This window comes from Ambystoma mexicanum, chromosome 1p (genome assembly GCF_040938575.1).
Source record: "Ambystoma mexicanum isolate Mex_15411 chromosome 1p, UKY_AmexF1_1, whole genome shotgun sequence".
Lineage (NCBI taxonomy): Eukaryota > Metazoa > Chordata > Amphibia > Caudata > Ambystomatidae > Ambystoma > Ambystoma mexicanum.
Window position 1 is genome coordinate 1268984519 of NC_090921.1, and position 15516 is coordinate 1269000034.

Sequence of the window (15516 nt, forward strand, 5' to 3'; positions counted from 1 at the left end):
GAAAAAAAACAAAATTGAAGGTGAAAATAGAGCCGACCAAAAAGAGGAGCAAAGAGGCACAGGATGGGAGGTAGAGAAAAGAGAGATTAAACAGGGGGTGAAAGAGAAAGAACATGAGGGTAAGAAAGAGAATGTGAGGGAGGATGATCCAAGCGACTGAACCAAAGGAAGAGTGAGTGAAGAGAGAGAATGGAAGTGAGGGAAACCAGGAGACTGCATGAGGGAGAGAGAGAGAGAGAGAGAGAGAGAGAGAGAGAGAGAGAGAGAGGAAGAGAGAGAGAGAGAGAGAGAGAGAGAGAGAGAGAGAGAAGAGAATAGTAGGCAGAGAGGGAAGAAACTAAACCAAATGTAAAGTCAGGATGGGAGGAAAAGAAGTGATACAAAAGGAACAGGAAAGATTGACAGAGACAAAGGACTCTAGATAGTAAGGGAATGAAGAGGAACATTTATCAAGTATGCAAGAGGGAATACGAGAACACAAAAGGGAGTGTTAAAGAGGTAATAAGAGTACAAACAGGACATCCTAAGGAGGGAGAGAAGCAAGGGTGACAGAACAGGGGAGGGACAGAAAGAACAGAGGAGGGAGTGTGAAGAACCTTAGAGCTAGTGGAGAGAGTGAGCAGGGGAAGGCGAGTGATGAGGGAGAATAGAAGGCAGTGTACATTAAGAATCCAAATAAAAAAAGGACATATGTTCAGAGTGAGCCTGTTCCATCCTCTGTGATCAGTCTTTGGATCCTTCACATTGGAAGCATGCGCCCCCTCCCATCCATCTGTAATGATACAATCTGAGAGAATTGGTTTGATGAGCTGGCTTCCACCCCTCCTTAATCCTCTTGCTGCAGGAGTATACTATTCAATTCTCATGGTGTTTTCCTCTTCGTATGCATTTCCACCATCCCAACAATCCAGATGTCATCTGGACCTCAATAGGCCCCTCAAAAACATCCAAACTTGTCCTCCCCTTCAAGACTAAAAAGGTTTAGCAGTTTGCATTAGAGTGGGTGAAGATGGCCTCTTGGCATGCCATCACCCACATCCAACCCCTGGGTAAGGGGTTGCTCGGCATAACAAATGCCTCCATTTCCACACGCCTGCTAACCCCATGATCAGGGATAGGTGGGAGGAGGGGCACCTGTAAACATGTTCAAGGGAGGGTTGGCATAAAAAAGTGTGAAGATCACTGCACTATGATGAAGCTAAAGGCTTAACTGTTGGGCCAACTTTTGGATGGCCCACGCCTTCCATGATTAGCCTCTTTGTGGAACTACTTAGCCTCTGAATTGGGGAGAAAGATGCATCCAATGGGCCATAGGCAGTTGAAATAGCTATTCATCCTCCTGGGCTCAAATGAACAGGGGGTCAATGGCGCAATTGGTTTAATGGCCACACTCACTAGCAGCTTTCAAAACTGCTGTGCAACCCCCACCCCAAAGGCTTGAGTCTGGCTCTGCCCCTGCCATTGTGGTAGTACAGAAATTTGGTAGGGCACTGTCTGAGCCAGGGGAAGGTAGAATACAAGAGAGGGGAGGCAGGACAATCAGGTGATTTTGAGTTATTATGAATGCAGCACTATGTGGACAAGGCGTTGCCCAAGGTATGATCCATGGTGTGTGTGTGGTCTTTCATATCCTTTGCACAAAACTACAGTGGGAGCTTTTAAAAAAACGACCAGGTTGGGGACAAATGATACGCTACTTGGATAATTCCCTGATGGTCAGAAGATGCGCAGTGACGGGAAAGCGTCTTAGGATGCTGGCGGCTTTTTGGGCCCTTGCGGGTGACTGGGAGCTGGAAGGTCTGGTGATCATATTGAGCTTCCTGGGGTTGGAACTGGATTCCATGGCAAGGGACAAGTTGGAGTGACTAAGAGGAATGATTGAGAAGGTAGCAGCTGACAAAAAATGTGAAGTGCGTGAGGCTCAGTAGCACTTGGTCTTCTTAACTTTGCACGCAGGGTGGTGAAATCCAGGGGAGTTTATTGTATGCGGTTGGCATTTGCAATCCTGGCAAGTCAGAGACTACCTCACAGAGTGACTACATGCACACCGGATGACCTCAGTGTTTGGAGTGAATTCTTGGAGGATTACAATGGCGCCAATGCACACCCCGAAGAATTGTGGCACCTGTGTGTTTAAAGGAGCTGGCAATGATACAAAGTTCCTTGCCGGAATACACATGGATGGTGTACAGAGCAGCACGCGCAGAATTCCAGGAAACTGGGGCATGGGTGTGGTTGGGACAAGATATGAGGCGGTTGTGATGGGATGATGCAGTCAGAAAACCTCCATCTCCTATTGAGAGCAGTTTGTCGTTAGTGACTAGAGTGGGTAAAATGGCAGGGATCTTTTTCATTAGGAAGGGTTTTCGGGGGCTACGAGCCCACACTGCGTGCAATGAGTCGAGGGATGGTAGAAGGATGGACCAGGCTTAGAGGACCACAAAATGATGTATGCAGACTAATTTTGATGGGAATTATAAATGATTTGGTGTTACAGGCAGGGACGTGTTTGTCCAACTGGGAGTGAGTGAGGCTATGGTCACTTTTGACAGTGTGGCTTTTTCAGGGTGTTCAGAGTGTCTGAACTAGTGGGTAATGGGGTGTTTGTTTGGTTGTTTGTTTATTTATTTATTTAAAGTGCGCACCACACCCCGAGGTATCTGGGTGCATTACGAGAATATGCATATTCAGGTTACAGAATGGGCAGTGCACACAGTAATTACACGTAGAGGCATGTGGCATACATAGCGATACACAACTTAGACTGGAATCATGGTATGTTCATATGAAATACAGTATTACTGACAAAAAATATATACAGGCAGATGCACGTAGGGGGTACCGATCGGGAAAAGGAAGCAAGAGATGAGGGTATAAAACACCCCTTGTCGTATAACACGGGGGGGATGCTCAGTCAGTCCCAACAGGCGAGGAGGTGGAAGTACCCAAGTATAGTGTTACTATACGTGGAGAGAATTCGGGGTCTGTTGTAGTGTGTCTTTGGCAATCAGCCATTGTTTGGTGTCTTTTCTGAATTTGCAGAATGAGTGGTCTGTTCGTATAGTAGGGGGAAGGGAGTTGCATAGTTGGGCAGCCAAAACTGGGAAGCTGCTGCCCCCTGCTCTTTTCGATTTTACACCTCGGCACCCTAAGGCAACAGGTATTAGACGTCCTAGTTGGTCTAATGGGGTTGTTTTTGCAGAATATTTCCTGCCAGGTATTGAGGGGCAGCATTGTTGAGGCAATTATAAGTCAGAGAGGCTGTTTTGAGCTGGATTCTTTCTTGGATGGAAAGACAGTTGTTACGTCTATTGGAAATGCCCAAGGCAGTTCTAAGGGCATTGTTCTGCAAGATCTGTAGTTTATTGATGATATATTTACTGGTCCCTAGGTAAAGAGCGTTGCAGTAGTCAATTCTTGAAAAAACAAGTGTTCGCGCTAGGGTGATGCAGCTTTTCGAGGAGAGAAAGGGTTTGCAAGAGTGAATAAGCTTACAAGTGTATGCTGTCGACGAGGCTGTTGCGCTAACCTCTTTGTGCAGACTCAGGGAGGAGTATAGGTAAAAATCCAAGGTTTTAACTTCATTAGCCACCATTATGTCATTACCATCAATGTTAAAGGAAAGGTATTGGCTACTCAGTTTCTTCCTGTTGGCAGCAGAGGCTAAAAGGAGTAACTCAGTTTTCTCATCATTCAGGCACAGACCATGCATGGCCATCCATGCCTGAATGATGAGGTAGATTCTGTTGATAAGAGAAAGGTCCTTGTCATAGTCTTCTGTCAGGGGTAGGAGGATCTGGGTGTCATCGGCATAGTGTAGGTGCCACCCAAATGGTGGAGATCATCAAACAATGTTGCCAAGTCTTGCATCAGGTGATGTTAAGTGGTGTAAAGCGGTGTTGCGATTGGGCGTCAGGAGGACCAAGACAGACCAGAAGGGCAAGGGTGCTCTTCCATCCCTTCGCTAGTCAGGGAATTAAGTGGTTTGCCCGGTTAGGATACTGAGGAATTTCTGGGGATTGTGACTAAAGGTGGGGCATGGGAGGTACGTTGTGCATGAAGATAGTGCTGAACTCCTAGTGTGCTGGAGTTTGTGGCTATGAGATAATGCATGAAAGCTGGAGGGTGGGACCGGCCGCAGTGTTGCGATGTACTCATTCTGCATTGGGGCAGCATCTGAAGCGGCAAGGCCTGGCATGTCATAGATTGGATTGAAGGCGGTAGGCGGGTGGAGATCACCTAGGCAACAGATATGTGTCAATAGTAGTGCGATGCAAAATTGTTGTAGGCGTTGGGCCGTGTTCGCTCGTTTTTATTAGAACCTTCACTGCAGTAGGAGATATGGCTGTGTGGACGCACAATTGTCAACTAGTGTGGGAATCAGGTGGAGAGGGGACCTATGGAAAACAGCTGTGATTTTCGCATGGTGAGGTGGAATTGGTATGGTCTACGATTGGAGGCATGAGATGGGGACAACTACTGCCCATGCTTTTTGAGTTCAGTGGGATAATAATAATTATCTGGTTCAGACAATGGGTCGAGAAGTGATGAAATAAGAGTTGGTGATTGTATGGTTCTATGTCTGTTGGCTAGGGTGACCAGATGTTCTGGAATTGGGCCCTCTGTCCCTCTGTCCCAAGAGTTTTTTTGAAATTTAAAACGCCTGTCTCGGTTTTGCTGAATGCAAGGGTGACTTCTGCAAAGTTTTACGTTTCTATTCATTATGAGAGTTATAAACCAAATATTCGTTACGTTTGTCAACTCTATATCATTTTTTCTTATACTTGAGAGTGCACTCGAACCTTTAACCTTTCACTTACTAACCGCGGGCATTGACTGATTGTGCCACAGAGACTTCACGGAAATAGATGCACAGTAAGACCTGTAATAGTAATCAGAGCAAAAGCTATTTGTTTTGAACTTTCTTAGTCACAATTAAAGCTGCACTGTTTCAATCCAGGAGCAGTGCTGTAAGTGTAAATTATTTAACATTGGATCATGACGGGGGAAGGACAGGGTTGGGGGAAGGAGGGGGTTTGGGGGCAGTAGGCATAGTCCTACGTTTATGATTGTGGCCTGTCCCGGTTTTTTATTTTGAAAATCTGGTCACCCTACTATTGGCACACAAAATGTTGCACCCGCTCAGATACACAAAGAACTCTTTCCACTCGGAAGAAGGGCACATTCCCATGTTTGGGATGTAGAAATTGTAATAATATCATCAAGGGCAATACTATCCCACATCCCCACACAGGCCAGAAGATTGCACTAAGGGAATCTGCAACCTGCAACTCTACTGGAGTTTTAAATGTAATCAAATGCCCATGCAGTGTCCTCTATGTGGGCCCGACTAGCAGGTCTGCCAGAGAAAGGTGGCTTGAGCATACATCTACTATTCAGACTCGAAATACAAGATCCCCAGTGGCACAGCACTTTAAGGAACATATGCATAACCTTTCTTCGATTCATGATCTTAGAAGTAGTACATCAGCCAGGGGAGCAGACAAATCCAAACGATTGTTGCAAAGGGAGATGCACTCGATTCATATATAAGATACAGTACATCCAAGAGGACAGAACGAAGAATTCAATGTACCTTTCTTCATATAGATGTATGTAGCTGACTGTTCAGGCCTATCAATCATTTTCTGCATATACATGGAAAGTCACAACTTTTAAATTCTAATTTGTATGCCATTTACTAATGTAGAACAGATTTAACTGTCTTTTGATGTACACTGTTCATAAGGATTTGATCTATTGCCCACTATGATGACTTTGTCACAAATCTGAAATGTAGTGTCTCTTCTAATAGACTGACAACAGCAAGTTTCACTTTATCATGTTGTGACTATGTTCAAAGATTGTATATGAATATGGACATGGATTGTCTTTTTCAATAGACCGACAACAACATGCCTTATTTCCCTTGATTCTGAGCATGTCAATAAATTAATTACCTGGATGTGGTCCTTTTGATCTCAATACATTATAGAGGTCGAAATATTCTCAAATTCCTATACAAAAGTGATGCCATTTATAATGTAAATCTAAACATCATGCGAGCCTAGATGATACAAATTCAATATATCTGCTTACCAATGGGTGGTTTCATTGGCTTCATGATGAAGGGCACATATCTTCAATTGTGCATCAGTCACACTATGTCTACTCAGGGGATATCTTTTTACATACTGTCCACCATTATCCACGTTTTCAACTACTAGAGTCGGATGCACTTACTACAGTGCATACACACAGAGATTATCCAATCTTCCCGACCAGTACCCTTTAAACTACAGTACCCAACAACTATGTAGTTCTTTTTATTGCCTTACAAATGGCAGCCATTTTAGATCGACATTGCCATCATTGTAGTGCTTCATTATATTTACATTCTGAATCTTGTGAGGATTCGTTTGTTTTATTTCATGGATCCTGCTTAAATTACATTAAATACATATATCAGTACATCTCCTCCACAGATGTATTTATTATATGAAACACAACAGTTGTGGGATCTGCTTCCTGTTTTTTTACTTTTTCCCTTATTAGTCCTCCATCTATGCTTAGAGCTGTTTCCATACAAACCACCCATACAGGAACTGACTACGGAATAGTCTGTTTTCCACAACACGCCCGGTTTCCATAGTTACTCATACAACAAGCAATGCAACTCGGGACAGCTCTTTGCATGCGCGGTCCCGTACAGTATTTACCTAGCACACAGTATGTGGGTAAGTGGATCTGGCTGTCCAACTGCTTTATACGCCACATGTTGAGATATTCTTACAGTTACTCTATCTTTGCCAGTATCTAAACGATATGTTCTTTTTCAGCCAACCTGCTCAAATGTTTGTCTCACAAGCCCATGGGAACTTGTAGGTAATTCAAATGTTTCTCTTATTTTCTTTCCAATTATTACTGGGATGCCATGACATTTCAAAGCACATGTTCCTTGAATGGCGTTCATTCTTTTCCTTACCTCTAGTGATCCCAGATATATCTTGTATCTTTGACAACCAGTGATCTGCCAATAAAGGAGCACTCATGATGCTCCTGTGAGGTAGTTATTTCCAATTTTCACATAACCCCCTCCTTTTCTATCAATTATACTCTGCCTTAAGGTTCTAACCATCGACCTTCCCACCCTTTTGGTGCATGTTGTTTGTAAATGGACACTAATTCTACATAAGATAAATAATCTTTTTTAACAATGGGACTGTCTTGGACAAATCCACACTGTTTCCAGCTATGTGTGGGTGTGAGTATAATCTCGAATTTGTAGATAAACCATTTCCTCTCACACAAAGGATTTACAATAGAGGACTTAACACCAAGCTAATCAATATATGGACAAATGATGTCCAAGCTAATGCATAGAACTCTGTGTAAAACTCATCTTGGAATGCTATTTTTGTTTGTAGATATTGAAATATGTTGGTTACGGAGCTTGAGCAGAGGTAGAACAGTCTTTGCAGTCCACACTGCCTCTGTGCTCCAGTCTGTCTACCATTGCAGCAGCCTTTTGTGGGAGGACCCATAAAATCTACCTCAGCACGCCGAGCGGTTGCTGAGCTTGAGCAGGGGTAGAGCAGTCTTTGCAGTCCTTGTCAGGACTGAAAAGGCTGCTAGCGAAATGGACCCGGACGGCCAACAAACCTCCCTACAACACACACCTACGATTCCTACAAATGAAGTCGAAGACACTGAGAAAAGGTGCCTAAGAAGTTCACAGCAAACGCATCTAGGTTGTGACCCAATACCCCCCAGGCAAACTGCCAGATCACGCCCGGCAGCTCTACCAAACACCTGTACGATGTTGTTCCTTCAAAACACCATCTATACACCAGGCGAGCAACCCTGCCCCGCCAAATCTCCGGCACGCTTTGGGCAAACAGCTAAGCAAGATACACAACTGGGCGCTGACTCTGTTCTAAAGTAGCGCGCACAAGCAAAACTAAAATACATGGAGAAAAATGCAACAAGAAACTTACATCCACCAAAGGAGATGCCCCGGGACTGGCAGCCAAACGGCACAACACCCGACACGTCCCCATGAAACCGGCAACCTGCTGAAAGCGTCCCAGTGCAGCTGGTCAAAGGACGGACTGCGAGGGAAATCGCTGAAGTGGGCTCTGCCGGTGAACGTGAGGCCAAAGAAGCATCTCCGAATCGAAAGCAAACCACTGGAGAAATAGAAACTTTCTAAACTTTGCCAACATCAGATGGGCGGCTGGCCCGCCTCCCGGCAGGCGATGCGATATGCGACGGGCTTTTGCATCTGCGCTAACAGGAAGAACTACCGAGACTGTTGGAAGACGCCCACGAAGCACAGCCCAAGCCGGGGACCCTCCCCCAGGCCTCTCTGAAACCGCAATGTGCACAGGCACCTGCGGAGCTGCCCATGACCGTGGTAGTCGAGGCACAAGCACATGCAACACAGAACGCTGCGACCCCGGTGCCACTGGAGCTCCGTCCCCAACCTGCTGATCGGCACGGCGCCTCTTCTCCTCCAGAAGCGGAAAAAAGCATGGACGCAGAAGCGCCCCCAGAGAAGCAAGAAAAGGTACCTAACACAGAAGACTCAGAAGGTAATCCCACGGGGGTTATTCCAAAATGTGCATCAACATTGCCAGAAAGGAAGAACCTGAACAAGAAACAACCTCTACGCCCAAAAATAAAAAAAGTGGGTAACCCCACAGTACGAAATCTCAGAACTCCCCACATAAACACTACCTCAGACTAAACAAAAAACAAGCCAAAAACAAAAAAAAACAAATCCGACCCAACAAAGGAATCTCTAATAAAATCAACATGATGCAATTCCCTAAAAAACTTCTTCTCAAGACAAGAAAAAAGAAAACATGACGTTCTCACAGAACTGACGGATGATGAGATCCTGGAAGTCTTCATGGATCCCCCGCCAGGCACCAAATCCTGAAAAACAGTGCCCAAAACCTGCGGGATCACAAAACAGATCAATAAAAACCCTCCCGGAACCCCCCCGTTACTGCAACCCAATGAAGATCCCCCACAAAGGCCCTTACCAAATGAAAAACGCAAATCTGAGCCAAAGGTGACTCCAGACATGACCTCTCAAAACCCAAAAACAAATACTGGTGATTCTCCACCATCCGATGAAACTAAACTGCACACCGCCGATGTACCACCGGCCCCAGCAGAGGTACTAATAGAGGCTGAAAAAAATCAAGAGACCGTTTCCTCGCCCACTAACATTGCCCCCTCTACTCCCAGAACAGAACAGCCCAAGTCCATTGATCACCTACCTCCTTGCACTGAAGCAGAGGAAGAATGCCAGATCCCTACAAATCCAAGGTGCATGAGAAAGACCTCCTCTTCCCAGTCACATAGGGAAAAACAATCCTCACAAAACCAGTCACTTGAAAGACAAACTTATGAGTCGACTCAAAGCACGCAGGCCAGAAATCAACAAAAAAACGAACTGACACCCAACTAAATACCAACAAAAAACCGTGATATGTTGTCAATCATGTCAGCGTCACAATCGTATTGGCACCTTTTGGGAAATTATATGAGGCCTTAAATGACACACTAAAGGACCACACAACTCTTTTTGCACTAATGCACACCAAATGGATCTATTTTGAAGGCTTTATCACTGCAAAAGAAAGAGAGCCCAACGAAAACAACGTCTTATCAACCTTGACAGAATTTCGCCATGTGAAGCAAGCGCAGCTTTTAGGCTGGTCCAACAAACAACAATCAAGCATAGAAACACAAACAGACCCCCTCCCACGTCCCCCACTCTACAGATTCACAAGTAACCAGCCAATCATCCAAAACGAAACAAATAAAGATGAAAGGCCAAAGTGCACTCCCACCAATAAACAAAAACAAACAAATCAAGGATATATCATCATTGGATCTCCAATAAAAGCCAACCCACCCCAGAACACCTTTCAGGCGCCAAATGACCGCCCTGAAATTTCGAGCCAAAAAACTCAAAGATCCGATAAGGCTGGGAGCTCTCAAAGCAATGGCTGCACCACAGAGAGGATGCAAAAGGACAACTCATTATCAGCTAATAAACAAAAAACGACCACCAAGAGATCTCAAAGGACTCCACAACATCATGTACAAAAATCACCAAGAACAGTGGAAGACTTCATGACAGACAAAACCTCCATGAACATAACTCTGCATCTCACCCCCGAAACAGTGGTAAGCAAGAAATCCCCCGAAAATGAACCAGAATCCCTGCCAGAAATCCAGCACCTAAAAAACACAGACGGAATAGTTCACACACGCATCCCCCAAAATCATGGGAGAGCTCAAGAACTCCAAGAGGCACAGCGCACACCAAACAACAAGAATCGGGGTCATCTCCTCAACATCCGCGACCAGAGTCAAAACAAGAAACGAGAACAGTGGACAGAAGAAATATCCACTGCACCCAGCTCCCGGGAAGAAACGCACTAAAAAGAGACGAGGAACCGAAAGCAACAGGCCACAGAACCTTGCAACGTTCTCCTCCTAGTCACCAAAGGACCACGATCTTGACCAGCAAAAAACCTGACCCTCAATCTCAATCCAAGAAGCTGGTCCCGACAAAAATGTTCAAGTTAGAATAAACCCCAAAAAACTCAGAACCACTAACATTGAACCGAGGAACAATCGTGAAGATCCTAAGAAACATCAGGGACCTCAAATATCAAAGACCAGATGACATTATCCTTGTGGAGCCCTACCACAAAGCTCAGAAAGCTAAATCTTACTTACACATAAAAGAAGCTGCCACTACGATACCGACCAAGGAGGGCCTAGAGGACCTACTTCAAAGAGGGTACCTTCTAACAGAGTTCCAGCCAAAACCGCCCATCAAAGAACAGCAACCCCCACAAAAACCAGCGAGAACACACAGGATACATTACAGGTCTAAAACCAAAGCAAATTATCGGTCAGGAAATAACCTTCCAAGCTTCCAAGACCAAATGCACAGAAGCAGAAGGTCAGACAACCAATCCACAGAGTCAACCCATAAGCTCGAAAAACTAGCCATAGAAGGACCACACCAGGCAAAGGACCACAAAAGCATAAAAGAAACTGAAAGAGCCCCGAAAACAACAACAAAAACACAACAAAAAGTCCTATCATTTGCCCCAATTAAACAGCTTTGGGCCTGGCTACCAAAATCAATACCATCGTCAGCAAACAAACAGCAACCATCGAGGAGACAAGACAGAAAGGAAAATCTGAAAAGCACACCGGAAACAAATTTAACAGCAACAACATTAAAAATGGCTTCGTGGAATACCCGTGGCTATAAACACCTGACGACAACAGGAGTAATCAATTTTGGCGACTTTGACATCTTAACTCTCCAAGAGACCTGGCTGACAACAACGCCATCCATGGATGGCTTCGCAATAGAAGTATCACTGGTGACAAGAGGCCTTCTAGGCCGCCCATCAGCCGGCCTCCTCATCACAGTTTGTTCGGCTGCGGCCTGTCTATCCAAAAACAGCTGTCCTCCTCTCAAAGCCATCTATCAGTTTTGGTGAAGTGGGATCGACCTGAAACAACAGTGGGGAAAATCCAGGAAAGTTAGATCGCTATAATTACAACATACTGGAATTCAAACGCGATCACGGATGAGAAATTCTTAAGAACAATAGAATCAGAAATTGATGAGATCCAAGAAAATTCCGAAATTTCGGTAATAGCCATATGTGGGGACCTAAACACCAAGTGCCCGAGACCAAAATCGCTTTCCTCAGCGAACACCTCAAAAGTCCAGGGCGACCTCAGGGGCCAAAAATGGCAGAAACAAATGGACCCGAGAAACTTCCACAATACCGAACAGATGTCCCCAAAAGTGCTCCAAATTCCCACATGGGAGATAAGCACCCAAAAAGCAACTGATGACAACAAAGTCGCCTCTGAGGCAATGCTCAACCTCGTGAGATTGTTCGAGATAATTAGATCAAATGCCAGTGACCTCAACATTCTCCAAATAACATGGCTTCTCAAAGATTTCAAAATCCAACAATGGCAGACAAAGTTGAAGTCACAAATCAAGGAAACTGGCTAAGACTAACAGCAGAATGAATAGAAGACCTGACAGCAAACTACAAAATCAAGCTCGGTAGATGCAACATCACAGGATCTGCAAAAATGGACTATCAGCCCATACTGATACCATATCAGGCCAGCCCTTCAAAACACTCTAGAGGCTCACAGTCGGCCACTCATCTCTACGATAAAATACTTGTGGAGAAACGGTGAGACCTACGGAAATTAAAGCATCAGGCCACCAAATCCAAATCAGCTTCATTCAAAAAAAAGTTCCTAGAGGAGTCAAAGGAATAAGCGTCCTGGATTAAATCCTACTGAATAACACTCTATCAACACGACTCAGAGGAGATGTTGAGAAAGGTCGCTGGAAAAGACTCCAGGGAATTCTGGTCTCTTGTAAAAACAGCTGATGAACAACAAGGCTCCATGCTACCAAATTCTGTGAGCGAAGAAAGATGGAAGACCCACTTCACTGTCCTATTGCAATCTCCAGCCCAGGCACACGCGCCCCACAAACCCTCCAGCACCACCGACTGGGAAGATCTCTCAAACAAGGATGACATAGAAAGAATGATTCAAAAACTAAAATCCTCTAGAGCCCCAGGCTCGGACGGGGTAACAAATATTGACTTAAAAAACCACCCACCTGAATGGGCTCCATTCATCAGCCTGGTCTTTAAAGAATCGAGCCAAACAAAGACAATACCAAGATCGTGGACCTCTGCAGTAGTGGTACCAATCTTTAAAAAGGGGGATAGATCCGACCCTTGCAACTTCCGCCCGACAGCACTGCTAGACACAATCGGGAAAATGTATGGCTCACTCTTATTATAAAGCTTCCAACAATGGGCAAAAACCTCCACCAGCACGGACCCGCTTCAAGCTGGCCTCACGAAAAACACAGGAACGACGGTAAACATCATGCTATTGAGCATTATAAAAAGCAAACTACGGGCCCAGCAAACAAAGGTCTTCATGGCTTTCGTCGACCTAACACAAGCCTTTAACAAGATCGACCGCGCCTTGTCATGGTCCAAATTTAAAACATGGAATTGCCCGAACCAGATCTTGGAGCCAATTATAGCACTCCACTCAGCAACTACCATGTGAGTGAAGCTGGACCAAAATGGGGCCCTGTCAGAAGAAATCGTTATCAATAGAGGAGTAAAACAAGGCTGTCCCCTAGCACCCACCTTATTCACTGCATTCCTCAGGGACTACAAAGACTCATGAAAAGAGATCAGATCTTTCCCACAAAAAGTAGGAGAGTCTACGGTTCCTAGGTTTCTTTACGCCGACAATATCATCCTCTTGGATCAGACCCCGATCGGCCTGCAACGCCAACTAAACAACCTGGCCAGCTATATCTCAAAAAACAATCTTGAGATAAACAAAGAAAAAACCAAGATCTTGATTTTCGAAAAAACAGCAACAAGAAAACAAACCTACCAATGGAACCTTCAAAACACTAAAGTCGAGGTAGTCAAAGGCTTCAAGTATCTAGGGGTAATGTTAGACCGTACAGGCCGTGAAGCAAAAATGCAGAGCTACTTATGGTAAAAGACTTGGAAACTTACCACCCAAGATCGCGCTATGGATAGAAAGTTTGGACGCTTCTCACTGATCCTGGCAATAAAGTTCTACAAGGCAAAAGTGGTCACATCACTGACATATGGAGGAGAAGCCCTGCCCACAATCCCATTGGGCACTTGGGCAAAACTGGAAGGCTATTTCTGGCGGGAGGTGCTACGCTTTCCAAAATCAACTGCCATTCCGGCAATCAGGAGAGAACTAGGCCTTCTATCACTGAAAGCAACAGTAGACTCAAACGAAATGTCGCTCTATAGGAAAGTGATCATGCCAGACCCAGCACCACAATACAATCTGATAAACCAAGAAATACAAAAAGGAGGTTGCAAAATGTTATCAGTTTGGGTAGCAATGAAAAGGCATCAATTGGAACAAATTGGAGGTTCAGAGGGGAACTACTTCAAATACCAAAAAAAATCAAGAAGAAAATGGACGAACATGACTGGATAGAAACCCAAGACCAGTCAGACTCCAATAAACTACTTACCCATCTACCATGGCACAGCAAAAAACTCAATGGAACTGAACAAGTTATTAAGAGGTTCCCGAACAAAAGACCGAGACAAACATTCATAAGGGCAAGGCTGAATCTCCTTCTGACTAATGAAATCCGAGCAAAAAGGGGACTATCATCGACCTCTGTCTGCAGACTCTGTAAGGATACCTCAATAACTGAATCAGTCCGACATCTGCTGACGAGCTGCCCGGAAACCTTAGTCTTAAGAAAAGCATATCTCAATCATCTCCTAGAACCATTCACCCTGCGTGACGAAGAAAGTTGGTGGAACCGTCTAGTAAGTGGAAAAAAACAGCTGGACAATAGTGACAGCAAAGATTCTTGAAGCCGCACTAGCAGACTACGCTAAAGCAGAAAACTGACTAGCTGCGCCTGAAAATGAACAAGAAGCAAATGTGGAAGCATGAAGCACTAGACTAGTTGAAATGAGAACACAACCCACTGGAAACTCCCAAATAGCATGAAAGGAAACACTTTGTAAAATCAATTAAATTGATAAATACAAAAAAAGAAAAAAGACAATAATTTAAAAAAATGTTGGTTATATATCCTACTGACAGATTGTAATATTGCATTTTAGACTGTTAAAATTGCACCTGAAGAACGGACTTTTATATATATCGAACAAATTATCTGGCCAAGCCCGTATAAGCAAAGACCCACTATTTAATAATACTTTAAGTGAACCAACTAAAATAATGTTAAATGCAGGTTTACAATTGGCACAGGTAAGTAAACAACAGGCATTCCCAAAAACAGACATTTACTGATATACAACAGTACAAATTAATGTACATAGAAAGAAGACATCCTAATAATACAACCCCTTACATATTACACAGGATAATATATTGGCATAGGTGAAACTTATAGACCTAGTGACCATTGTTCAAGATTAGCATGGGTGGTAATAAAAAGTTGACATGACTGTGTTTCGGCCTTTCAGCGAAGGTGGTTGGCTGTAAATATAACAGCCTTCATCAGGACGGGGAATTGTGGTGTAGGCTCTGTCAAGAGTTTCCTGTGGTGATGATCGTGCTTGACTGAATGCAGCACGTGGAATCTGCACTTTTGGACAGTGTATGGAACATGAACTGATCTGGTCATAGCCCACTCGAAATGGACTCTGTAGTGGAGTGCTGACAATGCACTATCACCTCACGGCAGTGGTCATCTTCCCACGACTGAATGAATTCAGCATCTTCCGCTAATACTCTACTTACCTGTTCACTTACCTGTGGCAATTGTAAACCTGCCTTTAACATTTTTTCTGTTGGTTAATTTAAAGTATTATTAAATAGTGGGTCTTTGCTTATCCAAGCTCGCCCTGGTCATTTGTTCGATATATA

The 15516-nt window shown here is 44.3% G+C and overlaps 1 protein-coding gene across 2 annotated transcripts in view; it reads right to left on the reverse strand.

Moving 5' to 3' along the window:
- LOC138452812 (paired box protein Pax-6-like) overlaps positions 1-15516 on the reverse strand; it is a 244547-nt gene that overhangs the window by 19777 nt on the left and 209254 nt on the right. The window lies entirely within an intron of this gene.